General features: G+C 43.0%; 1 protein-coding gene across 3 annotated transcripts in view; it reads right to left on the bottom strand.

Annotated features, from left to right (window-relative positions):
- TCF12 (transcription factor 12) overlaps positions 1 to 25,436 on the bottom strand; it is a 1,980,472-nt gene that overhangs the window by 1,746,671 nt on the left and 208,365 nt on the right. The window lies entirely within an intron of this gene.

Here is a 25,436-nt window from a genome sequence, read left to right as displayed (position 1 = left end):
GTTAAAGTATATGGATGCAACCAACACTATTCATAAGGTGATACTAACTTTCAATAGCTTACATTTGCTTGGGCTAGGCTTTTAATAAAAAGCAAGGCCTACAAAGCTTTTAAAATATGCTTCAAAAACATAATTAGTAACAGGAGAGAAAATGATTTGCTGCACTTAACCCACTGGATGCTGCAACACCTGTATGTGCATTGGCAAGTCACTTGAATGTGAACGGCAATGCACTCATCTGAGGATTATTCCATTCATTTTGTTTAGTTTTTTTAACCACCTCTGGAGTTTTATGCAACCAAGTGCTGGTTGCCTACATTTTTTTTACATTGTTACAATGTTATAAGTTAGTGGGACAAAAACAATACAATTTGTTGAACTGCTGCAAAGCATTACCACTGTGTTAGTTTGTTGCTAAAGGTTTTCCATAAGAATTTAAGAAAAATGTATTTTATATCAAGAGCTGAAATGTTGATATACCCAATCTTCTAGTTTGCTGGCATTTTCAATAAAAGGCATATCACTTGGACAAAATTTGATTCAGGGGTCAGAGCTGAGGATCAGAACATGTAAATGCTGTTATCCATGTGGACAGCGTCTGATGGACTCTGAGGGAGAAGGGTGTTGCGCTCTGGATGTCAGGCCAAACATTGGGCCTTCTGCCATGGTATACTACAACAGCAGCAGCACATATGGCAAACTTCCTGTAATACGTACAGACATACCCTCCTGACGAACAGTTGGTAAGCCAAAAATAAATTTCTGCAACTGCTAGGGATGTGGTTAAATGAAGACAGACTCAAGACCAGGAGAACTCTTATCTAGTGTCAACAGCAAGCACATTTCGAAAGGAATGGTGCAAAAGGAGCAAATTGTCAAAATTCCAGTTAATGTAAGATGGCTTGCATCTCAAATTGTGTATTCTGAAAGTACACAAAAAATGTTTTTAGTATACAATTCTACATCTTGCCATACAAGCAGGACACAGCTTTGTGAGGGTACCTCCGTGTGTGACCTCCGAGCTGGAATAATTAGGACAGAGTGTAGGGGAAACTGGGGGAAGACTCCTTGCGGGGGAAGGGGAGACGCTTAAAACCTGCATGAAAGTACAGTTTTGTACCTACCATAAATGTAGATGTCCGAACTGGATAGCATCTGCAGTCATAACAAATGGGTTGTCCTGTCGTCAGGCAGCCCCTCGGTCGGCCGGATTCCAAAGTCCGGGTCCGGCTGATGTCGCACTTCACCCGACGTCATCTCTGCTGGTCTTCGGGTATAAAGGCATCAGCCGACGCCATTTTCCTCAGTGTTTCTTGCCCCAGATGCCAATTGCCCTCTTGGAAAGCTAAATTTTGGATAAATACCAATGTTTCCAAAATAGTAGAAGGCAAGCACAAAAACTAAACATGTATGTACATATATACAAACAAATACACCATAAGAGACTCCCCCCCCCAGCTAGCTATTAGGAGGGTAAATACCCTAGGAGTACCACAGAGGGGAAGGAGGGAGGGTAATCCTGACTGCAGATGCTATCCAGTTCGGACATCTACATTTATGGTAGGTACAAAACTGTACTATGTCCTTCATGGATGCATCTGCAGTCATAACAAATGGGTAGAATACCATAGCCAAACTACGGGAGGAGGAATAAAATTATGGTGTAGTCAGGATCCCTTGCAGTACAGCAGTGGCAAACCCTGCTCGGGATCTAGAATATAGAGGTAAATTATAATGCTTGGCAAATGTATGCACGGAGGTCCAAGTAGCCTCAATAATGTCCTTGGTTGCCACTCCTCTTAAGAAAGCTGTGGTAGTGGCTGTAGCCCTTGTAGAATGAGGTCTTATGTTCTGTGGAACTGGTTTTCCATGGTAGGAGTAACAGAATCTTATGCAATTTCCTATCCATTTGGAGATTGTCTGTTTGGAAATTGCTTTTCCTTCCCTTCCTGTTGCATAGGCTACAAAGAGCTGGTCAGTTTTTCTGGTACTTTTGGTTCTGTCCAGGTAGTAGGGCAACTGTCTATGTACATCCAAGGTATGCAGCATTCTTTCACCTCTGTTTTGTGGGTTGGGAAAGAAGGTAGGTAGGTGGATTGCCTGGTTTAAAGACACTCTGGATACCACCTTGGGCATAAATGTAGGATTAGTTCTCATGGACACCCTATCTTGATGGAAGATTAGGAAGGGTTGCACTGCCATTAAGGCCTGTAGTTCCGAAACCCTCCTTGCTGAAGTAATAGCCAGTAGGAAAGCAGTTTTCCCATGACAGGTGTTGTAGATCTGCTGTTGCTGCTGGTTCAAACGGAGGGAGTGTCAATTTTTCTAGTACAAAATTCAAGTCCCATGCTGGTAATGGTGGTTTCCTAGGAGGTTTTACATTCTTGATCCCTCTGAGGAACTGCCTGAGTAGAGGATGTGAAAAGACAGGAGGATCAAAGCTGTATTCTGCTGAGATAGCTGATGCATGTATCTTGATGGAGGAATAGGACAGGCCTGTATGTAGAAGCTCTGCCAAGTACTCCAGAATGTTAGCAATATCTATGTTCGACACATCTTTTCCTCTTTCAGTACTCCAAATGACGAACCTTTTCCATTTTCCTGCATAGTTCCTTCTTTTTGAAGGTCTGCGGGCTTCAAGGATAATGTCTTTAACCCTTTGTGAAAGGTCTGGGTTAGTTACTGCTATGTGATGTTCCAGGCAGTCAGTTGCAAGGTTTTTAGGTTTGGATGTATGATGCTGTAGTTGTTCTGAGTTAACATCAGAGGCATCAGGGGTATTGACCACATTTTCTCCTGAGACATGCTCCTTAGCAATGGGTACCAGTGTTGTCTTGGCCAGTTCGGAGCTATCAGAATTATCCTTGGACGTTCCTCTTTGATTTTCAGTAGTACCTTGTGCATCAAGGGAAGAGGTGGAAATGCATATGCTGTCAGGCCTTTCCAGCTGAAGGATAGAGAGTCCACCTTCCATGCAAGTGGGTGGAATGTCCTTGTGCAGAATTTTTGAGCTGGTGATTTTGTGGGAAGCAAATAGATCTATTTGTGGCATTCCCCATTTCTTTGTAATGGCCTTGAAGATGTCGGTGTAGCATCCATTCGTGAGCATCCGAGGTGGTTCTGCTTAAAATGTCTGCTAGGGTGTTCTCTTTTCCCGGTACAAATATTGCCTGTAACTGGATGTTGTAGCTTAGAGCCAGATTCCAAAGGTCCAAAGTCATTCTGCATAGGGGGTATGAATGAGTGCCTCCCTGTTTGTTGATGTACCACATGACTGTGGTGTTGTCTGTCCTTATCATCAAATGGCCTTCTTTGAGGAATGGTCTGAATTTTAGAATTGCCAGTTTTACTGCCAGCATCTCTTTTTGGTTTATGTGCAGGTGCAGCTGGTCCTGAGTCCACAGTCCTTGTACGCATTTGTCCAGCATGTGTGTCCCCCATCCTAGGTCTGAGGCGTCCGTTGTGATGGTTTGGCTTGCTCAGAAGTTGTGGAAGGGTAGGCCTGGGTTTGACTGGCATGCCTGAGCCCACCATAGGAACTCCTGTTTTAAGCATGGGATTAGTGGTATTTCTGTTTCTAGGCTGTGCCTGTGTTGAGACCATAAATTCTTTAGGTACCACTGTAACTTTCTCATATGCAGTCTGGCATGTGGGACCAAGATTATGCATGATGCCATGAAGCCCAAGGCCTGTAGGACTTTTCTTGCTGTTAGTTTGTTCTGCTTTGTTAATGCCAAGAAGTAAAGAGGGAGCTCTTTTTGTTTTTCTGCAGTTAGGAATGCCATTTGTTTTACTGTGTCCAATTCAGCCCAAGAAAGTTCTTGTCTGGGATGGTATCAGCCTTGACTTTTGTAAATTGACTGTGTATCCCAGGGCTTGTAGCAAGTAAATGACCCTTTGTAAATCTGTTGTCAGCTTGCTTTTGTTGTCCGCTTGTAACAGACAGTCGTCCAGGTATGGATAAATTTGGATTCCCTGTACTCTGCAGTGAGCGATTACTGATGCCAGGCATTTTGTGAATACTCTGGGCTCAGTAGATAAGCCAAAAGGCAATGCTGAGAATTGATAATGCTCTGATCCTGCAAGAAATCTGAGGTATCTTCTGCAATTTGGTCGAATGGGGACGTGCAGGTATGCCTCCTTGAGATCTAGAGTTACCAGCCAACACTCCTTGCCCAGCATGGGAAGAAGTTGCTGTAGGGTCAGCATTTTGAATTTTGGGACAATGATGTATGTGTTTAAGATGGACAGGTCGAGAATAGGTCTCCAGTTTTTCTCTTTTCTTGGTACTAGGAAGAGTCTGGAGTAGAATCCTTTGCCCTGTTCTGTTACTGGTACTCTTTCCACAGCTCTCATCTTTGTTAATCCCGCTATCTGGTGCAGGGCTTCTATTTATTGATTTGGGGGCAGGTTTGGCATTCCTCTTTTTACTGGTAAAGTGTGGAAGTGGAACCGGTAGCCTTGGTCTATGGTTTGCAAAATCCACTTGTCTTTTGTGATGTAGTGCCAATTTTTCGAGAATAAGGCTAACTTTCCGCCTAATGGTGCTGCTATTTGCTCCCTGGTAGGCGGAGTCAGAACCAAGTCACTGTGATTGTCCTGTTGCAGTGGCAGTGGTTGTGTCTGTGCCTCGGTTATTGCCTTGCCACTGTCGTCCTCTGTAGGCACCTCCTCTGGATTGATTTCTGCCCCTAGAGCGCCTGTTCCTGCCCCTTTGTGATCTTGTGGAGTCAGGAAAGGACCAATTTTTGGCAGGCCAGTTCCTGCTAAACCTTGGGGCTGAACCTGTAGGAAATCTTTAACTGTTTGTACAGATTTTGCCTTCTCTTCCATTTTCTTCATTACCTGCTGGGCAGGTTCCCAAATAGACTGGCCTTATCCATAGGAGCATCCAATAGCTTAGCTTTAACATGATCCGTAAGACCTGTTCTTTCAACCATGCATGCCTTCTTATCACTGTGCCAGTCATGGCTGATCTAAATGAAGCCTCCAGTGCATCATAGCCACATTTTAAGGAATGGTTACTAACCTGTTGGATGTTATTCACCATTTCTAATACATATTTCTTATCTAAAGATTCATCAGAGGACAGCTTTTAATTAACTGATCAAGCATAAACTCTTGGTATTGGATCATGTGAAACTGACAGTTTAAAGCTCTAGCTGAGAGAGTAGCAGAGGTGTAGACTTTTCCCCCATCTCTCTAAGGACCTGGATTCCCTTTCAGAGGGAATAGGGTTTTGCTGTGGTCGAGGCTACTGCCTTAGGCCCCTGGGATATAGTTTCGGGGTCTGCAAGAGGGGCCTTGTATAGGTGGTGATGAGTGTCTGGCACCCTGTAAAATCTATCTGGTTTGGCAGGGGCTGGAGGTAAAGAATCAGGTGCAGTGCAGACATCATTAAATGCATTGTCCACAACAGACAGGACAGGAGGTATAGCTAAGGGCCTATGTTGTGGTAAGTGCAGAAAAGTCCTAAGCCTTTTTCTTTAATCTGAGAAATCTTGTCCCTGCCATTGGAATTGTTCTCTCATGGCATGTAAGGTTTCCCCAAAGGAGAATTCCTCTGGTGGAGAGGCAGCTGGAATGGATTCTTCAGCATCGGAATCTTCATAATTGGAGAAAGGAGCCTCTGGCTGGTCTGTAATGTCTGAGTCATCCGCAGAATCATCAGAGGACACAGGCTCGGGGGGGCTCTGCTCTAGGTCTCTTTTCTGGGGGCTGAGAGGCCCTGTCTGGGTGAGATTGGGATCCCCTAATTAAGGATATTAAATCTTCTGCCAGAGTAAGCATTTGTGAACTAGAAGTGGGCCTGATTGAGGGGGGTTTAACAGGCACTGATTTAGCAGATTTGGCTGCTTTAGCCCTGGCAAAGGCCTTAATAGACATGGCTGCAGGAGGCCTAGCAGCACCACGTGCTGGGGTAGAGACATCCAAGGGGATGGTGTCTGATAAATCACTAGGAACCACAGTTGTAGGCAAAATTTCTGAGGCTGATTCAGGTAAGGTAGCAGGAGCCTCAGTAGTAGTCATGGATTCGGCTGAAGATTGACCAGTTATCTCGGTTTCGGCCGAAACCGCGACACTCGCGGCTTGCTTAACCGTGGTTTCGGCCGAAACCGCGGACCGCGAGTGTCGGTCTTTTTCTTTGCGTTTTTTAACAATTTGGGTAGTCGGAGGATCCGACGGCATAATGTACGCAAAATCTGAGCCGAAAAACTGTTCAGCAAACTCCGACCGACGCATAAGCGTTCGTTGGTTGAAGGAAGCACAGGCCGAACAGGCTGCTACGTCGTGGTCTGGGCCTAAACAAGGCAAACAGAGTGGAAATCTTTATGACGCATTTGTTTCCCACAAGTTAAACAGTTATTGACTTTTTCTGACATCGGCTGAGGCAAGAAAGAGTCCCCAACGGGGTACTTAGCTTTTAGAAGTCTTCGAAGTAGTATTCGGTAGTAGTAATCTCTGGATCTGACCGACCGGCACTTGCGAACAGCTTCTGCTTGGCCACGCGGCAAGAAAGACTGAGGAAAATGGCGTCTGCTGATGCCTTTATACCCGAAGACCAGCAGAGATGACGTCGGGTGAAGTGCGACATCAGCCGAAGCCGGACCCGGACTTTGGAATCCGGCCGACCGAGGGGCTGCCTGACGACAGGACAACCCATTTGTTATGACTGCAGATGCATCCATGAAGGACATCCAATGAATAACCCGAAAATGTGCAGAAGCATGTAGACATCTGTCAACGTTAAACGCTTTGACATTTCATCAATTTGGCAATTGCCGCCATACATACAAACACGTGTGCATATACAAGTAAGGTGGTACAAGTAAAGTGGTCTGGAGGGCAAAGCACAAAGCCCACCCACACCTGGGATGCTAGGAAGCTCATCACTGCAAAAAATAAAAACTAGCATGTTTTTTCTGTTTGTTTGTGACAGCTATGACTAGCTAGTTTAACGACAGCAGAAAGTACAGTTTTGTACCTACCATAAATGTAGATGTCCGAGAGGTATGCATCTGCAGTCCTAACATATGGGTTGTCCTGCCTCAGGCAGCCCTTCGGTCGGCTGGATTCCAAAGTCTGGGTCTGGCCTTGGCTGATGTCGCACTTCACCCGACGTCATAGCTGCTGTCAATTGGGTATAAAGGCATCAGCCGACGCCATTTTCCTCAGTGTTTCTTGCCCCAGATGCCAGGTGCCCTCTAGGAAGGCTAAATTTGGATAAATGCAAATGGTTCCAAACAGTAGAGAGCAAATAAAAATAAACATGTATATACATATATACAAAAAATACACCATAATAGATTCCCCCAGCTAGCTACAAGATGGGCAAATACCCTAGGAGTACCACAGAGGGGAAGGAGGGTGGGTAATCCTGACTGCAGATGCATACCTCTCGGACATCTACATTTATGGTAGGTACAAAACTATACTATGTCCTTCAAGGATGCATCTGCAGTCCTAACATATGGGTAGAATACCATAGCCAAACTGGGGGAGGAGGCACTAAGAAGATTATGGTGTAGTTAAGATCCCTTGCAAAACAGCAGTGGCAAAACCTGCTCGGGATCTGGAGTATAAAGGTAGATTATAATGCTTGGCAAATGTTTGCACGGAGCTCCACGTAGCAGCCTCTAAAATGTCTTTGGTAGCCACTCCTCGTAAGAAAGCTGTAGTAGTGGCTGTAGCCCTTGTGGAGTGAGGTCTGATGTTTTCTGGAGTTGTCTTTCATGAAAAAAGAGTAACCAAATCTAATGCAATTTCCTATCCATTTTGAGATTGTCTGTTTTGAAATTGCTTTTCCTTCCATTCCTGTTGCATATGCTACCAGAAGCTGGTCAGTTTTTCTATTGTTCTTGGTTCTGTCCAGGTTGTAGCGCAATTGCCTGTGCACATCCAAGGTATGCAGTAGTCTTTCCCCCCTGTTCTGTGGGTTGGGGAAGAATGTTGGTAGGTGGATTGCTTGGTTTAATGATACCCTGGAGACCACCTTTGGCATAAAAGTAGGATTAGTTCTCAAGGACACTCTATCCTGATGGAAGATAAGGAAGGGCTGTACTGCCATTAATGCCTGTAATTCAGAAACCCTTCTTGCTGAAGTGATTGCAAGCAGGAAAGCAGTTTTCCAAGATAAGAACTGTAATTCTGCTGTTGCTGCTGGTTCAAAAGGGGGAAGTGTTAACTTTTCTAACACAAAGTTCAGGTCCCATGTAGGCAAAGGTGGCTTCCTTGGAGGCTTTACATTTTTAATTCCTCTCAGAAACTGCCTGAGTAGAGGATGAGAGAAGACTGGAGGATCCATGTTGTATTCTGCTGAAATTGCTGATGCATGAATCCTAATGGAGGAGTAAGACAGGCCATTGTGGAAAAGCTCTGCTAAATATTCCAGGATGTTAGCTATGTTTGGCAATGATACATTTTCTCCTTTTGCTGCACTCCAAATGAGGTATCTTTTCCATTTTGCTGAATAAGTTTTCCTTGTGGAGGGTCTGCGAGCCTCCAGGATAATGTCTTTAACCCTTTGAGATAAATCTGGGTTATTTTGTTTTATGTAATGTTCCAAGCAGCTAGCTGCAGTGTTTTCAAGTTTGAATGCAGGATTTTGAAGTTGTTCTGTGTTAGCAGTAAAGGAACTAGAGGTAGAGGCCATGCGTCCGAGACATACTCCTCAGTAGCGGTACCAATGCTGCCTCGGCCAGTCTGGAGCTATCAGGATGATCCTTGGGTGATCTTCTTTGATCTTCAGTAGCACTTTGTGCATCAAAGGAAGAGGTGGGAATGCATATGCTGTCAGGTTTTCCCAACTGAAGGATAGGGAGTCCACCTTCCAAGCAAGTGGGTGGTATTGTCCTTGTGCAGAATTTTCTCAATTGGTGGTTGTGTGGGGATGCGAACAGGTCTATTTCTGGTAGTCCCCATTTCTTTGTAATGGATTTGAAGATGTCTGGATGCAGCATCCATTCGTGGGCATCCGTGGTAGTTCTGCTTAAGATGTCTGCTAGTATATTTTCATTTCCTGGCACAAATATGGCCTGGAGCTGAATGTTGAGGTTCAGGGCCAGATTCCAGAGGTCCATTGCCATCTGGCAGAGGATATGAATGTGTGCCTCCCTGTTTGTTGATATACCACATAACTGTGGTGTTGTCCGTCCTTATCAGCAAATGACCTTGTTGAAGAAACGGTCTGAATGTCTGAATTGCCTGTTTTACTGCCAGCATCTCCTTTAGATTTATGTGTAGGTTCAGCTGGTCTTGTGTCCATAAGCCTTGTATGCACTTGTCCACCATGTGTGCCCCCCAACCGAGGTCTGAGGCGTCCGTGGTGATAGTCTGGCTTGGGTGAGGGCTGTGGAAAGGCAGTCCTTTGTTCAATTGACAGGCCTGAGCCCACCACTGGAATTCTTGCTTCAGGCATGGAATTATTGGAATTTGGGCTTCTAGGCTGTGCTTGTGCTGAGACCATAAATTCCTTAGGTACCATTGCAACTTCCTCATATGTAGTCTGGCATGTGGAATCAATATTATGCAGGATGCCATGTAACCCAGGGCTTGCAGGACTTTCCTTGCTGTAAGCTGGTTCTGCGTTGTTAATGCCATGAAATAGAGTGGTAGCTGCTTTTGCTTTTCTGCTGTGAGGAATGCCATTTGATTTGATGTGTCCAGTTCTGCACCCAAGAAAGTTATCCTTTGGGATGGTATCAGCCTTGACTTTTTTATGTTGACTGTGTATCCCAGGGCTTGTTGACTGTGTATCCCAGGGCTTGCAATAGGTGAATAACCTTTCTCAAATCTTTTGTTAATTTGTTTTTGTTGTCCGCTTGTAACAGGCAGTCGTCCAGGTATGGATAAATTTGAATTCCCTGAAGCCTGCAATGAGCAATTACTGATGCCAGGCATTCCGTGAATACTCTGGGCGCAGTAGATAAACCAAAAGGCAATGCTGAGAATTGATATTGCTCTGATACTGCAAGAAATCTGAGGTATCTTCTGCAATCTGGTCATATGGGGACGTGCAGGTATGCCTCCTTGAGATCTAGAGTCACCAGCCAAGACTCCTTGCCCAGCATGGGAAGAAGTTGCTGTAGGGTCAGCATCTTGAATTTTGGAACAATGAGATATGTGTTCAGAGCGGACAGGTCGAGAATAGGTCTCCATTGGTTTTCCTTTCTTGGTACCAGGAAAAGTCTGGAATAAAATCCTTGTCCTTGTTCCATAGACGGTACCTTTTCTATAGCTCTCATCCTTAGTAAGTGGTTGATTTGTTCTAGAGCGTTTGTTTTTTGGTTTGGCGGTAGGTTTGGCATTCCTCTCTTCCTTGGTAGAGTATGGAAGTGAAACCTGTAACCTTTGTCTATTGTCTGCAAAATCCATTTGTCTCCTGTAATGTAATGCCAGTTTACTGAAAATAAGGCTAGCTTTCCGCCTAAGGGTACTTCTAGTTGTTCCCTGGTAGGCGGTATCAGAGCCAAGTCACTGTGACTGTCCTGTGGAAGTGGTAGTGGCTGGATCTGTGGCAGTACTTCTCTGGTTGTTAGGCTGCCACTGATGTCCCCTGTAGGCACCTCTGGATTGACCTCTGCCTCTTGGGCGCCTATTTCTGCCTCTCTGTGCTCTGGTGGTGTCTGGAAAGGACCAATTCTTCGAAGGCCAATTCCTACTAAACCTCTGAGGCTGGACCTGTAAGAAATCCTTGACTGTTTGGACAGATTTTGCTTTTTCTTCCACCTTCTTTAACACTTGCTGTGCAGGGGAGCCAAATAAACTGTGTTTTTCCATGGGAGCATCTAGTAGCTTTGACTTTACATGGTCTGGTAAGGATTGCTCTTTTAACCATGCATGCCTTCTGATCACTGTACCAGTCATAGCTGATCTAAAGGAAGCCTCCAGTGCATCATAGCCGCATTTTAAGGAATGATTACTGACCTGCTGAATGTTATGTACCAAATCCTGAAGGGACTTACGGTCTATAGGTTCAGGAGAGGACAGTTTTTTATTTAGCTGATCTAACAAATTCCTGATACTGAATCATGTGGAATTGACAGTTTAAGGCCCTAGCCGAAAGAGTTGCAGAAGTATAAACTTTTTTACCCCATCTCTCTAATGCTCTAGATTCTCTTTCAGAGGGGAGGGGGTTCTTGGCAGAGGCAGCTGCTACATCTTTGGGGCCCTGTGAAATAGTTTCAGGATCTGCAATAGGGGCCTTATACAAGTGATAATGTGTGTCCGGGACCCTGTAGTATCTGGTCGGGCTTAGCAGGGGCCGGGGGAAGAGAGAATGCATCATCCACAACTGTAAGTACTGGAGGAATGGCTAAAGGCCTATGCTGTGGCAAATGTAAAAAGGTCCTAAGCCTTTTCCTAGAATCTGAAAAATCCTGGCCCTGCCATTGAAGAAAATTCCTCAGGGGGAGAGGCAGAAGGAATGGAGTCTTCTGCGTCAGAGTCCTCATATGGAGAATAAGGGCCTTCTGGAGGATTTGAGTTTTCTGAATCATCAGAGGAATAATCTGTAGAAACTGGCTCAGGGGGCTCTGCTCTAGGCCTCTTCTCTGGAGGGGGATGAGAGGCCCTGTCAGGGTGAGGTTGGGATCTCCTGATCAAAGAAATGAGATCCTCTGCCAGGCTAAGCATTTGGGTACTAGAGCTAGGCCTGTGTGAGGGGGTTTTAGCAGGCAAGGCCTTAGAAGATTTAGCTGCTTTAGCACTAGAAAAAGCCTCGATAGACATGGATGCAGGGGGCCTAGCAGCTCCACGTGCAGGAGTAGATATGTCTAAGGGAATAGTATCTGATAAATCCTGAGAACCTGCAACAGCAGGTGGAAATTCAGTAGCAGATTCAGCCATGCTGGATGAGGCCTCGGTTGTTGGAGGCATGCTTTCGGCTGAAGGAAGAACCGAGGACTCTGTTTCAGCCGAAACCGAGACACTCGCGGTTGGCTTAACCGAGGTTTCGGCCGAAACCGCGGACCGCGAGTGTCGGTCCTTTTCCACTATACTTTTTAGCTAATTGTGAAGTCAGAGTCTCCGACGGCATGTTGTAAGCAAAAGCGGGGCCGAAAAACTCCTCTGCAAACTCCGACCGACGTCTAAGTGTCCGTCGGTTGAAGGAAGCACAGGCTAGACAAGCTGCTACATCGTGGTCTGGGCCTAAGCAAGGAAGGCAGTAAGAGTGGAAATCCTTATGAGGTATTTGTTTCCCACAAGTTAAAGAGTTATTTACTTTTTCTGACATCGGCTGAGGCAAGAAAGAGTCCCCAACGGGGTACTTGGCTTTTTAGAAGTCTTCGGTAGTAGTAATCTCTGGTTCTGACCGACCGGCACTTGCGAACAGCTTCTGCTTCGGGCGCCACGCGGCAAGAAAGACTGAGGAAAATGGCGTCGGCTGATGCCTTTATACCCAATTGACAGCAGCTATGACGTCGGGTGAAGTGCGACATCAGCCGAGGCCAGACCCAGACTTTGGAATCCGGCCGACCGAAGGGCTGCCTGAGGCAGGACAACCCATATGTTAGGACTGCAGATGCATCCTTGAAGGACATCTGATTTGATCACCTGATAAATTTCTGGCTTACTTATCAGAAAATCACACTTGATTAGCAATAAGTCAGTTTGTCTGAAGCCCTTGGTCTTGTTACTGTAAAATCTCAGTCTTCTATAGGTTTATAGGGTCACAAAAATACTAGGTCATCAGTCTGCATATGATTACATGTCTAGCCAATGACCAGAGGTCAGAATCAACCCCTATACCTTATTATCTTGTGAGGTAAAGACAGTACAGTTTTGTACCTACCATAAATGTAGATGTTCGAGGATTCCCTTGCTGCAGTCCTGACAATTGGGTATAGTCCGCGTCCCAGTCGGCCCGAATACCAGAGTATAAGGCTGACGTCGGTCATGGCGCCTTAGACTGACGTCAGTACGTCAGGGTACTAATGCGCATGACCGACGTCATTTCCTCAGTCTTTTCTTGCCCCAGATGTCAGAAGACCCAAAAGACAAGTCCCAAAACAACCTGCACCAAAAACATGTACAATATATACAGTAATATATACAAAAATATAAGCATGTAAACTCACCTACACAACCACCCTGAAACACAGAGGGAAGGAGGGAGGTAATTGGACTGCAGCAAGGGAATCCTCGAACATCTACATTTATGGTAGGTACAAAACTGTACTATGTTCTTCGTCTTCCCTTGCTGCAGTCCTGACAATTGGGTAGAATCCCAAAGCAGAGGTAAGGGAGGCTGGCAAATTATAAAGTAGCAGGAGCTGACAACATGCCTTGTAAAACAGCTGTGGCAAAACCAGCTCTAGTCTTAGAGTATATAGGCAGGTGATAATGCCTAGAGAAAGTATGCACTGAACTCCAAGTAGCTGCTTCCAGAATATCCCTAGTTGCCACCCCCCTTAGAAATGCTGTTGAAGTGGCAGTAGCCCTAGTGGAATGAGGCCTAATCCCAGCTGGAACCTCTTTGCCATGATGGGAATAACAAAATGCAATGCAAAAGCCAATCCACCTAGAAATAGTTTGCTTTGACACAGGCTTGCCCTGTGAACTTAAAGCAAAAGAAACAAGTAACTGTTGAGACTGCCTAAAATCTTTAGTCCTGCTCAAATAATAACGCAATTGCCTGTGTACATCTAAAGTGTGCAAAATCTTTTCCCTTTATTTTGAGGATCTGCAAAAACGTAGGCAAATGAATAGTTTGGTTTAAAGCCACACTAGAAACCACCTTAGGCATAAAGGAAGGATTAGTACGTAATGATACCCTGTCCTTATGGAAAATCAAAAGGGCTCTACTGCCATAAGGGCCTGCAACTCAGACACCCTTCTTGCAGAAGTAATAGCCAACAGAAAAGCAGTCTTCCATGACAAATATTTCAATTCAGCAGTAGCTGCAGGCTCAAAAGGTTGTAGAGTAAGTTTTTCCAACACAAAATTGAGATCCCAAGCAGGAGTAGGAGCTCTACGTGGGGTCTTATATTCTTTGCCCTCTAAGAAACTGCTTGAACAAAGGATGCGAAAACAAAGGTGGGTCACAATCATAGTGAGCTGAAATTGCTGCAGCATGAATCTTTATGGAAGAGAAAGACAAACCTTTGTCCAATAATTCAGTAAGATATTGAAGAGCCACACTCAAATTAGGCTCTGAAATCTCCAAATTCTTTGCTGTACTCCAAAATAAAAATCTCTTCCATTTTTCTCGTACACTCTCCTAGTACTAGGCCTTCTAGCTTCCATAATCACATTTAAAACTTGTTGAGGAAGCTGAGACCTACCATGCTTCAACACAGAATATGCCAAGCTGTGAGATGAAGAGATTGAAGCTTGACATTGAGCAGATGACCGTCCTTCTGAGATAACAGATGAGGAATCAGAGGTAAAGGCCATGGAGGCTTCTTTACAAGACTCCTTAGAAGTGGGTACCAGTGTTGCCGAGGCCAATCTGGAGCTATCAAAATCATCCTTGGCCTGTCCTGTCTGACCTTTAGTAATACCTTTGGAAGAAGAGGTAGAGGTGGAAAGGCATAGACATGAAGGTTTTTCCAACTGAAAGACAGAGCATCCACTTTCCAAGCTGTGTGATGAAACCCCTTTGTGCAATACTTTGGCAGCTGGTGGTTTAGTGGAGAAGCGAACAGATCTATGTCTGGAGTTCCCCATGACACTGTCAATTTCTGAAATACATGAAGATCCAGTTTCCACTCGTGGGGATCCATGATTTGTCTGCTTAATACATCTGCTAGGGAGTTCTGTGCTCCTGGCAGAAACCTTGCCTGAAGAGTCAGTTGCAGGCTTAACGCAGTCTCCCATAAAATCATTGCTTGCCTGCATAGAGGATAAGAATGTGTTCCCCTTGCTTGTTGATGTACCACATGACAGTTGTGTTGTCTGTCAGAATCAACACCTGCCCTGGAAGAAGTAACTCCTTGAACGCCATCAATGCAAACTGGACTGCTAACATCTCCTTCATGTTGATATGTAGATGCTGTAGTCTGGCAGGCCACTTGTCTTGTATCCACTTTCCATTTAGATGAGCTCCCAAGCAGTGTCCGAGGCATCTGTCGTTAAAATCTGACTCGCCTCTGGCCGGGTCACAGAGAGTCCCTTGTTTAGGTGACATTCCTGAGCCCACCACAAGAATTCCTTTTGAAGGCAAGGTATTATTTGAATGACAGTGTCCAAATCTTGGCAGTGCTGTGTCCATACATTTTTGAGATACCATTGCAGCTTCCTCATATGCAGTTTGGCATTGGGAAGCACCAGAATACAAGATGCCATGAACCCTAATGCTTGAAGGACTGTCCTTGCAGTCAGCACGGACTGATGAGATAGTTGATGGAAGTAAAGTGACAGACTCTTTTGTTTGTCCGGGGTTAAAAGGCCATCTGGGCTGCTGTATTCAGTCTCACACCCAGAAAGCACACGTGTTGAGAGGGTACTAGACTGGACTTTATTTGGCTCACAGAATACCCTAGGCATCTTAGCACTGCTATGACATATTCCAGATGCTGTAGAAGGTGTTCCTTTTCTTGAGCCAGAATCAGGCAGTCGTCCAAGTAAGGATAAATTTGAATGCCTTGAAGCCTGAAGTAAGCTATCACTGGAGCCAGAACCTTTGTGAATACTCTGGGCAGTAGATAAGCCAAAGGGCAATGCAGAGAACTGATAATGAAAATCTCCAGTTCGAAACCGCAGATACTTTCTGCAACTTAGCCTTATGGGCACATGAAGGTAAGCTTCCTTGAGATCCAAAGTTACCATCCAGTGATCTTTGCCCAGCAGAGGTAACAGTTGCTGTAACGTCAACATCTTGAACTTGGGAATGTCCAGATAAGTGTTGAGGATAGATAAATCCAAAATTGGTCTCCACGTGTTCCCCTTCTTTGGTACTAGGAACAGGCGAGAATAAAATCCAAGCCCTTTCTGACACAGGGACTGGCTGAATAGCCCCTATCTGGAGTAACTGAGAAACTTGCTTGTGAGCCTCTTTTCTTTGTGGAGGAGGAACATCTGGCATGCCTTTGAAACGGGCATTGTGTGGAAATAAAATCTGTACCCGTGATGAATGATATCCAGCACCCATCTGTCTTGAGTGATTAAATCCCAATTTTCTTTGAAAAGAGACAATCTTCCTCCCAAAGGAGCTGCCAGACGAGAGTCCACTGGCAGCTGAAAAGGCAGGTCATTGGTTCTGCTTACGAAAGGACTGACCCCTGCCCTCACCAGAAGTCTGAGCAGGTGAACTGTCTGATCTAGGCCTAAACGAACCTTGAGCCCTGCCCCTACCACGTCTAGACCTACCCCTAGACTGGGAACCATAAGCAGGATATGTCCACCCCTTAGCAGGCCAATTTCTACTAAACTTGGAGGCTGCACCTGCAAAATCTTTAACAGTCTGCATAGACTTAGCTTTGTCCTCCATTTTCTTTAAAACTGCTTCCACAGGCGGTCCAAACAACACATCAGACTGTAAAGGAGCATCCAAAATCCTGGTCTTAACATGCTCAGCTAAATTCTGATCCTTCAACCATGCATGTCTGCGAAGAACAGAACTAGTAGCAGCCACCCTCGAGGAGGCCTGAACAGCATCAAAACCACACTGCAAAGAATGCTTACCCACTTGTTCAGACACATGAACCAAATCCAGCAATTCTTTACACTCAATACCTTCCGCCAAAGCATCCACCTTAGATTTCAATTGTGAAAGGAGATAATTCTGATATTTCAGCATATGAAATTGACAATTCAACGCCCTCATGGCTAGAGTGGAAGAAGTATATACTTTCTTACCCCACCTATCCAAAGCCCTTGCCTCTTTATCAGAGGGTACAGGATTTTTAACCACAGAAGCTTTAACACCTTTAGGCCCCTGAGAAACAGTTTCTGGGTCCGCCCTGGGACTCTTAAACAAATACTTATGAGCTTCGGGCACCCTATAATACCTATCAGGCTTAACAGGAGCAGGAGGCAAGGAATCAGGGTTCAGAGAAGCCTCTGCAAAACATCCTCCACCACATTCAACACAGGAGGAATAGCTAAGGGCCTATGCTGGGGCAAAACAAGAATTCCCTAAGCCTTTTTCTGGAGTCAGAGTAATCTTGGCCTTCCCATTTAAAGTGCTCCCTCATGGAGTGAAGAGTCTCTGAAAATGAAAAATCCTCAGGAGGAGAAGCTGAAGGAGTGGAATCATCCACATCAGAATCAGAATAAGTAGGAAACTCTGGCAAGTCTTCCACAGAAGACTCTGAAGCCTGTGAACACTGTTCAAAACTATCAAACTCCTGTTCCACCCTAGGCCTCTTATCAGGTGGGGGCATAGAACCTCTAATCAGAGTAATCAAATCTTCTGCCATTTTAAGCATATGTTTCTTAGGCACAGAGCCGAAATGCTAGGAGAAGCCCCTACAAAGCTGAACTTGGCCTTCCTCTAAAGAAGCTTTGGCAACAGAAGGAGAGGCCCTAACTACCTTGGGAAGAGAGGGAAGAACAGTTACCTGAGAAGCCCCTCAGCCTGGCCTACCTCCTGAGAGGGCACATCCTGTAACAGTAAAGTATCTGCCTGAGACTCCATAGAGACTCCTGGCAAAACCTCTGGCTCCCCTGAGCCTTCTAAAGGACCGGCGTCCGGGCCTGCCGGTTCCTCACCCCTAGACTTCACTGTTTTGTCCTTGCGCTTCTTAGATGAAGCAGGCGCCGGAGCATCCGACGGCATAGTATAATTGCAACGCTTCCCAAACACTAACCTAGCACAATCAAGCCTCCTCTTAATAGTGCTTGTTAAATCTAGCACAAGAGCGGCAACCATCAACGCCGTGCTCAGGCCCTAAACAAGGTATACACAATGTATGATAATCGCTATGCGGTATCTGCTTCCCACAAGAAATACAGTTATTCACTTTTCTGACATCCGGTTAAATACTGAGGCAAGAAAAACCAAAATGTTCCAACGGGTTACTTAGCCAACTCTGTATTCGGTCTGAAACTCCGGTTTCGGAAAATCTCAGAACGCCAACCTGCACTCGCAAAATTGCTTCTGCATCGGACCATGCGGCAAAAAAGACTGAGGAAATGACGTCGGTCATGCGCATTAGTACCCTGACGTACTGACGTCAGTCTAAGGCGCCATGACCGACGTCAGCCTTATACTCTGGTATTCGGGCCGACTGGGACGCGGACTATACCCAATTGTCAGGACTGCAGCAAGGGAAGACGAAGAACATCTTAACCATTATGACAAACCCCCTACTCTGACATTGACCAACAGATTTTTGTCTAGAGGATACTCACCAGAAATCATAAACTCAGCAGTGTGTACCTGTAATTCCATACCTAGAGAATCCTTATTGGAATATAAGAAAGGAAAGGCTAAAGATGATTCCGAAGTATGCAGATTGGTCACTACCTATGGCCGTAACAGCAAAAATCTTATCAACATTGTCAATAACCACTGGAATATACTCAACTCGCACCCCCTCTTAGAAAATTACTTAGGAGAACGTTGTTACTTCTCCTATAGAAAGGGGAAATCCCTATGCAGCCATTTTTCTCATTACAAAAAAACATCCAAAATCAAGCAGGACAAATTTACACAAAGGACACTCACTGGGGACAAGTTGATTGGGAACTTCCCTTGTGGCCATTGCAGCTTTTGCAATTACATTTTTAAAACCATGAGCTTCACCAGCAAAAACACGAGTCAGGTATATGACATCAACTTCTTCGGAAATTGTAGTTCTGACTGGATAATTTATCTAGCCACCTGCACATGCCAGGCATTTTACATCGGCCAGACATCCAGGCAGTTCCGCATTAGAATTTCGGAGCACTTGGGGGACATCAGAAACCACAGAATGACCAATGCACTGTATAAACACTCAACTAAACATTTAAATGCACGATTCACTTTTACTATCATTGATCGCATTGTGGGGGATCGTACCTTTAAATCAGGATGGCATGACATTCTTAATACAAAGGAAAGAAGGTGGATTATTAAATTAGGGGGACTTTTTCCCCCAGGACTAAATGACAAATTATAAGTTTGCAGTAAGTAATTTTATTCTTATTGTATAACATTACATTTTCTATTCTTTTGTTTTCTTAATTTAAAAAATTTTTTCCACACAGGAGTTTTGTCTCATCTTGGCATACCAGCATATGGGCAGATTATAATTTTACCATGTGTTTTTGGTGATAATTCACTATTATAACATATACTTAATTAATTACAGGAAATGATGTCATGAATTTTAAAAATTCCACAGCTATATAAGGGCTTCTTGTAAATTCATTGAAGTATTACTGAGGAAAGCTTTTAGCTGAAACCGGTCTAATCACCAGCTTTTTGAAGTTTAAAATAAACCTTTCTGTTTGACTCTCCAAGGTGCTGGCATTTTTTGTTTTTTGGATCAACCTACTTGCTTGCCGTGCACCAAGCCTAACTTGCTAGCTACATCCTTACAATTCAGTTTGTTTCTTGCTGGCTGTGGGCATTTGGAGAGTCCTCAACCTTGCAGCTGCATATTTCTGTATCTGCTGAGTTCCTTCTCGAAATACTAAGGATTTATCAAGACATCATTTTTATTTTTATTTTCCCTTTTTCACAAAACTCCATCTACTTCATCCATCCATGATGTTTGGGCTTCTATGAGCAATATCTTCTGTCTCCGGTGCTGTTTCTGAGGTCGAACGGGAAGACATCATTACATCTGTCTACTCATTGAGGAGCGATCGTTATATCTAGCACCATTTGCTGTACGGATAGGTAACACCATTTATTGACTATTTTTCTGACTTGGGGCTCATAGGTGGCGTTTCCCTAACCACGTTGAGGCACAAGAATTGTACCATACGCCATTTTGTTCACATCGGGCAACAACTTGTTACTCAGGAGCAGTCTCCGAGTTGGAATTTAGGCCAATTACGCTAAGGGCATACTATATTAGTTCTGGACATTCAATACAATATCAGGCGCTCGAATTTTTACTATATTGAGGGACATTGTCGTACGGATAATCAATACCACTTTTCAGACTGCTTTCCCTATATTTTGGCTCATTGGTGATATTTCCTTAACCACGTTGGGGACAGGAATTATACTGGGCGCCATATATATTTTTCTACATCGGATAACAACTTGTTCATTTAGGAGCAGTTCTGTGTTTTTTGTATAGCCAATATAGTATAAGGAGCAGGAATCTTCACTACATTGGGGGACACAGTGGATGCTATAACTCTTCATATACAAGAATCTACCAAAGCAGGTACTGTGTATATTTTTTTGTAAGTGAGACTTGACTTTACAAACAGGATCATTGTCCTGGCGGAACATTCGTGTTTGGGTCAACTATACAATAAATGGGACGTTTCCGCCATTTGGATTAGTGCTGATTATGATTTCGACATAATAACAATAACTTTTCCTGTTGAATCGAAGGAGAAATCTAATTTGGAAGTGAACAGACTTAGCGATTAGACTTTGGGATACTATCTCATATATTGGGACAATTTTTGTAACATTTTGGGACTTAATGGATCTAACTCATATTTTTGTTCTCTATTTTCAAACCATGAAGTGTCAACATTGTGTATAATCACATTTCAGCAGGTATAATACTGTATGGTTTCATGTTTGGGTCTTATAGGTTTTCGGATTCTTACCGGCGCAGTGTGTATGTGTTTTTTCACTGTGTGTCATTTTGAAAATCTGTAACTGGTTGTTTATGTGGGGAAATACTTAGTTTTAATGTTGGGAGTGTTAACATCGTGAATGGCTTTGTGATTAAGTTAACAACAATGGATGGTGTCATTTCTAGGTTTTTAATATAATAGAACTATAAACCTATTCAATTTACCAAATACACCATTCATAGAGCGCCATTTTGATTATGCTAGAATGATTTACTAGGGCATGCAGCCATATAACCAATATAATCACTGTGTTTTTTTACAAGAAGGTTATATTCAAACAGGGTAGGCACCAACTGAATTTACAAAATACGCTATTCATAAGGCGCCATTTTGAATACGCTAGAAGGATCTATCAGGGCATGCAGCCCTATAACTAATATCATTATTGTGTTTTTTCATAACTAGGCTACATTCAAATACACTTTATAAGGGTAAGGTAGCCATCTATTAACAAGATAGTAAGAACACATGTGGTTATCAGCACTGCTGCATTCTTTGTTGTGATTATTTCTCCTTGGAATTTTGAATACCATTGGGAACCTATATGTATCTGTTGAATATATACTTGGTTGGTTTAGGGACAACGCAAAACCACTAGATCTTCATTTATGGCATACCCTTTTTTAGGATATAGGGCTCTGACTATTCTTTGACGACATTGGATTTAATTTTAACCTTAACACAACATCATTGGGTATTATAACTGTTGGGGCCTATTGGCTCATATATTTTTACTCATATATTTCTACTTTTGAATACATAGGGGGTTGTATTAATAAGGTCCAACTACATATTTACATACACTGTTGATTCAAGTGTGGATTTCACCAAACAAGTGTATTAGTTATTTTTCCCTACGGGGCATCCTTGTGTCCATTTGAATATTGGATACTTGGGCTGACCATGTCCTAACTTTTTCAACCATGTGGAAACTACATTAGGGTGGACCAGATTTTTGTTTCTATAAACTTATACTAATTATATGGACCCAATTGGTGGATTACCCAGTCTTTAAGACATTATTATTAATAACCATCTATAATACATACACATTTTTGTGTTGACCTTTAGCCATACACCAGGCTTGATTACATTAGGGTGGACCAGATTTTTGTTTCTATAAACTTATACTAATTATATGGACCCAATTGGTGGATTTTCCAGTCTTTAGGACATTATTATTAATAACCATCTATAATACATACACATTTTGTGTTGACCTTTAGCTATACACTAGGCTTGATTTGATAGCAGGTTAAATTTAACATTGATTTGGATCTATGCTGAATATTCCAACAGGGATATAGGTGTTACGGACATATCCTGGGTAGGTTCACTGACACATACACACAATCTAGAATATACACATTTTTTTACTTTAGTCCAATAAAGATCATCTTAGATACAGAGATCTCTATGGACTTCCACCCATATTGACAAATATCATATTCAGTGCTAATCATTGTCAGTAGTCATCTTTGTTAAACATTTAGATCTATCTGGCATTTGTAAAGTTGAGTATACTTGATCACTATTTGCCAATATTTTTTCTATATATTTTTTCTGAATATAAGATTTTTCTATAATAATCAGACTTACCCCCCACCATTAAATTCTGTGCCCCTCTGGATTCAAATTGGCTTGGATTCCTCAGTAATTTAATACTTCCTTGGCTGGCTTGTTACAACAATCTCTGGGATCTATATCTGACCATATATTTTCAGTCTAGAGTGAATCAACCAGTGCAACTTATTGTCATGGATCTTGAAAAATTATTATTAGGCCTATGTTCCGATAAGGACGACCTAAAAATTTTTGGGATTGGAATTGAGCAAAATGAAACAATTGATGCAGATAGGGCAGATCCAGTTGACGGTTGCGAGAATTCCTTTCACATACTTGGAAAACAAATCAAGGCCCTAAGAACCAATATCTGGCATCATAAGCTTTTTAAAGCGTACCAAATACAAAACATAACCCCACGGGGTTTAAGATGCAAGATACAGCCATTAGTGGCCAATCCAGATGAGACTTTAATGAAAGAGTGGCAGAGAGCACAACAAGAAGCGGCGATGGCCAGGGTTAATATACTGTCAGCCTATTATGAGAGAACTATCAAAAACAATATTGAGCAGGTGGAAAAAACTTGCCACTCACTTAAACATCATGAAGGGACCAATATTTTTCAGGATTGTTTAAACAAGTTGGCCAAGGAGGTCTCCACTTTGGAGAATAGTCTAAAAAGTAGGAAACTTCATAAGTTTTCTCGTGACAAAGAGGACTACCTTAAGGGTAGACAATTCGAATCACAGAAGGGTGTCAGGTTTGCCCAAGGCACTAGACATGTGCCTTCTAATCGAAAGAAAAGACCTAGATCTATTCTTAAGAAAACGGGCTCAAATTATATCACATCTGGGGAGGAATCTTCCACTACAGATACAGACATCTCCACAGTTGGGGACTCTCCAAATGCCAAAAGGGGTAGAACATCACAACACCCTTTAGGGGTAAGAAACATAGAGCCGGAAGAAAACATAGGGGTTACAAGTCTGGAAGAACTTTTCATGACAGTGATAAAATAAATCAATACTATACGAATGTACACAATATTTCCAAACATGTTTTAACTGAGGAACAGCAAGCACTTTTGAATAAAGGACTCGGTTTTATCCCAGGTTTCTTTATTGATGAGAGCACTTTTGTATCTGACATTTTAGATTTTTGTAGAAAGATTAATCTAAAAATATTCTTTCAGCAGCAGGACCAACATACAGACACTCAAAGATCAACTGAATTTAAATTTCATAAATCCACTTTCACACCCCCAATGGACAAGCATGTCTCTGTGTTTCAACAGGCTGTTCTCAAAGATTTACATTTCCATTACAGCTCTCCAGACATCATGCACAATAACATTTCCAAACAGGAACAGCTTGCGCTCACACAACTCAAAAATAACCAAGATATTGTTATCATCCCAGCAGACAAGGGGGGTGCGGTTGTGGTTATGGACAATGATTACTATTTGTATGAAGCAAATAGACAATTATCCAATCACCACCACTATATGAAGATGGATATTGATCCAACATCTGGCTTTAAAAATGAAATCATGTTATTTCTGGAAGAGGCAGTAGAAAATGGTATTATTTCAGAAAAGACTAAGAAACATCTTACAGTTAAAGATCCTGCCAAACAATATCTATACCTTCTACCCAAGATTCATAAATCTTTGGAACAACCACCGGGCAGACCAATTGTATCGGGCATTGGCTCACTAACGGAACCCCTTTCAGCCTTTCTCACGGAAAAGCTAAAACCATTGTTGAAATTTATTCGTGCCAGAATACAGGACACCACCGAATTTCTGAATATTGTCACCGATACACAGTTGGATTCGGATTGGCTCATGTGCACTTTGGACGTTTCTTCTTTATATACCAGCATCCCTCATTGGGCTGGCCTGATGGCATTGGAATTTTGGCTACAAAAAGCTGATTTATACCCTCCAGGAATGAATACACTAATATTATGCATGGCGGAACACATCTTGACCAAAAATGTATTCTATTTCCAACAGAATTGCTACTGGCAATTACAGGGAACAGCCATGGGAGCCTCCTTCGCGCCCATATATGCGGATTTGTTTATGGGATACATAGAGGAAACCATTATATATGATCACATGCACAATATATATTTACCAGAAATCGACATTTGGAGGAGATACCTGGACGACTGTTGGATGGTTTGGAAAGGAGGACAGGAATATCTAATTGAATTTTGGAATACCTTAATGGCAATATTTGGGGATTGAATTTACGGAAGAACATCATCTCAATGAGATTAATTTTTGGATGTCCATCTCAAAAGACAGATGGACAACACATTATCAACATCTATACATAGAAAATTTCCCCAGTATAATACTCTCCTACATGCCAAAAGTTTCCATCCAAAACATATTACAAAAAACATTCCAAAATCTCAATTTATGAGAATAAGACGAATATGTTCCTCACATGAAGATCTTACCAAATATCAAGAAGACCTAACCAACAGATTTTTGTCTAGAGGATACTCACCAGAAATCATAAACTCAGCAGTGTGTACCTGTAATTCCATACCTAGAGAATCCTTATTGGAATATAAGAAAGGAAAGGCTAAAGATGATTCCGAAGTATGCAGATTGGTCACTACCTATGGCCGTAACAGCAAAAATCTTATCAACATTGTCAATAACCACTGGAATATACTCAACTCGCACCCCCTCTTAGAAAATTACTTAGGAGAACGTTGTTACTTCTCCTATAGAAAGGGGAAATCCCTATGCAGCCATTTTTCTCATTACAAAAAAACATCCAAAATCAAGCAGGACAAATTTACACAAAGGACACTCACTGGGGATAAGTTGATTGGGAACTTCCCCTGTGGCCATTGCAGCTTTTGCAATTACATTTTTAAAACCATGAGCTTCACCAGCAAAAACACGAGTCAGGTATATGACATCAACTTCTTCGGAAATTGTAGTTCTGACTGGATAATTTATCTAGCCACCTGCACATGCCAGGCATTTTACATCGGCCAGACATCCAGGCAGTTCCGCATTAGAATTTCGGAGCACTTGGGGGACATCAGAAACCACAGAATGACCAATGCACTGTATAAACACTCAACTAAACATTTAAATGCACGATTCACTTTTACTATCATTGATCGCATTGTGGGGGATCGTA

Source organism: Protopterus annectens, chromosome 7.part1, assembly GCF_019279795.1.
Source record: "Protopterus annectens isolate FY-2018-M chromosome 7.part1, PAN1.0, whole genome shotgun sequence".
Lineage (NCBI taxonomy): Eukaryota > Metazoa > Chordata > Ceratodontiformes > Protopteridae > Protopterus > Protopterus annectens.
This window is presented reverse-complemented; position numbering and strand designations above follow the sequence as displayed.